Source organism: Alosa pseudoharengus, unplaced genomic scaffold (genome assembly GCF_046254945.1).
Source record: "Alosa pseudoharengus isolate Yale_2024_CS ecotype anadromous, Long Island Sound unplaced genomic scaffold, YU_APseudo_1.1 YU_APseudo_1.1_scf_19, whole genome shotgun sequence".
Classification (NCBI taxonomy): Eukaryota; Metazoa; Chordata; class Actinopteri; order Clupeiformes; family Clupeidae; genus Alosa; species Alosa pseudoharengus.
Window position 1 is genome coordinate 21,516,385 of NW_027468657.1, and position 2,500 is coordinate 21,518,884.

The following is a 2,500-nucleotide window of genomic DNA, read 5'->3' on the forward strand; positions in this document are numbered from 1 at the left end:
GGGGGAAGATATGGATGTGGATGTCGGAGAAGTGAATGATAGAAATGAGAAGGAGGGAGAGAAAAGTGTGGGATGAATGACGGAGAGAAGAGAAGAAGGGAAGAAGGAGAGGAGGTAGGGATTAGGAGAGGAGAAGAGGTGGACCAGTGGAGGAGACAGATGGCATGAATAAATTAATACTAATGAAGCCTGATTGATACACCGCTTCCTGCATCTTCAGCTAATCCGCTCAAAGAGACAGAGACTGGGAGGAATCGGAAGAGAGAGAGAGAGAGAGGGAGATGGACCCACGGAGATGAAGGGAAGCATGAGAATGAGTTGGAATTAGAGATTTAGCCCAGAGAGGGAGAGAGAGGGAGAGATTGAATTGAATCCTTTTGTCTGGAGGCCCAGATTATGTTCAGTGTTCAGAATGTGCACGCGCGAGCACACACACACATACGGAAGCACACACACACACACACACATACGCAAGTGCACACGCACGCACACATGCATACACGCACACACACGCTGACACACACACGCGCTGACACACACGTACGCACACATGCACGCGCGTACACATACACACACACACACATGCGCACACACACACACACACACACACACACACACACACACACACACAAACAGTGAACTCATGAATGTGGGTGCTTCCAGAGAGTTCTTTTCAGAGGGAAGAGATATGCAAAAGCCCAAGTGTTTGTCTATATCTGTCTGTCTGTCAGAGAATTTGGGAGTTATGCTAAGTTTGGGATGGGATGCCTAACTGTTTTCAGAGTCTTCACAGTCTTTATGCATTGCTTGCACTCTGAAAGTAAATGCTTAGACAAAATCATTGGGGCTTTTGGTAAACATACCTCAAACAAAGGGACAAGAAAAAACAAATCATCTGTTTTACACTTGGTTTACACCAAGTGCAAAACACACCGTTTCTTACAATAGACACTTCATTCAAGAATGAAATCTCTTGCAATCGTTGTGGAATTAGCACTACAAATAAAACCTCCAGTTAGATAATCTCTTTCATGAAAACTCAGCAGACACAGAAGCAGTGAGAGCAAGAGGAAGAGAGAGAGAGAGAGAGAGAGAGAGAGAGAGAGAGAGAAAGAAAAAAAGAGGGGGGGGGGAGAGGACAAGAACAAATGGCAGACATGAGACAAATGAGACATTTCCTATGACATTAGGGGCACTTTGGTGTCAGAAATCACAGCCTGGTGATGAAGGGCAGTTGAGCAGAACAGCCACCCTGACTCCCTGCACAGTAGCATCCATAATCCGGACATTTACACTGGTGATCAGAAGAACAGGCATGTCTTTACGTTTCTACACTAGAAAGCAACTATGTCATTGTTGCACATCATTTTGCACATCATCATCACAGCACAGTAGAACGTCCTCCTACTGTATTGTCTATGCACCTCAGAGAACCATAAAATGTGTTGTGTGTTGTGACATACAAGTAAGAACATTTTACTGTAATGTTTCTGTATCTAGTATGAAAGTACAGTTTATAAAAAGGAACCTAACCAATTACATAATGCTCTTACATTTTCCACAGAACTACAAGACAACCTTCTATGGGTGGAAGGCAATGTCTGTTCACAGTAATGGCAATAGATTGACAACTATTAGCACAGCATGGACATATTCAGATAAAGCAAGGGCCTGAGGTAGCGCCCCCTGTGGGCATCTGTCTCTACTGCATGTATGTGTATGTATGTGCTTGTGAAAATATCACTGTAGTCATTTTCTGTTACAGAGAGTGCTGGACTTGGATGCAGCTGCACTGCCACCTGAGTCTGGTGGCATTGATGTAGCTGAGTTCAATCCAGCCAAAACCAGGCGTCAGGGCCAAAATGTTACAGGACAAAGAGCCACTGTGAAAGAGCCCTGTCCCTGGGCAGCATGGAGGAAATATCACCTTGTGTGCCGCCATCAGTCTGAAAGCAGTTCTCCATCACCATGTCACCCTTGGTCCGCACCATACTGGGCACATAATCGCATTTCTGAGTGCACTACATACAGGATTGTACAGGATGTACCATTTCCAATGGGCTGGACAGGTCCAGAACTGGCTCCCAACCTCAAACACCCCAAATTATAAAAGTGTTCTCGACTGTTGTAGAAAGAAATGGCTGATCATTAATGCAATATCTACATTGCCCATTATCAGCAACCATTCATCCAATGTTCCAAAGGCACATTCTGTTTACTAATCTGATATCGGTTAAAGGCCAACTGAGAAAACATTGGAGAACCCTTTTGCCATTATGTAGGCACATCATGTAATCTGAAAACTGCTGCCCTGATTTTTTTTAAAAAACAATGCAACTGATGTCAGCTGGTATTCTGTCTATAATGAAGACCCCAAACTTTTGACAGGTAGTATATGGCCGGTGGCCATGGGTACCTGACCTCTACTGGAAGAAATGGAAGAGGCCTGCAGGGGCACCGAGGTGGGGTCAGTCCAGGGGTGGATACGGGATGCAATATC

The 2,500-nt window shown here is 44.8% G+C and overlaps 1 protein-coding gene across 1 annotated transcript in view; it reads right to left on the reverse strand.

The window, feature by feature from the left end:
- LOC143133140 (GDNF family receptor alpha-4-like) overlaps nucleotides 1-2,500 on the reverse strand; it is a 23,628-nt gene that overhangs the window by 1,090 nt on the left and 20,038 nt on the right. The gene's annotated exons all lie outside the window — the stretch shown is intronic.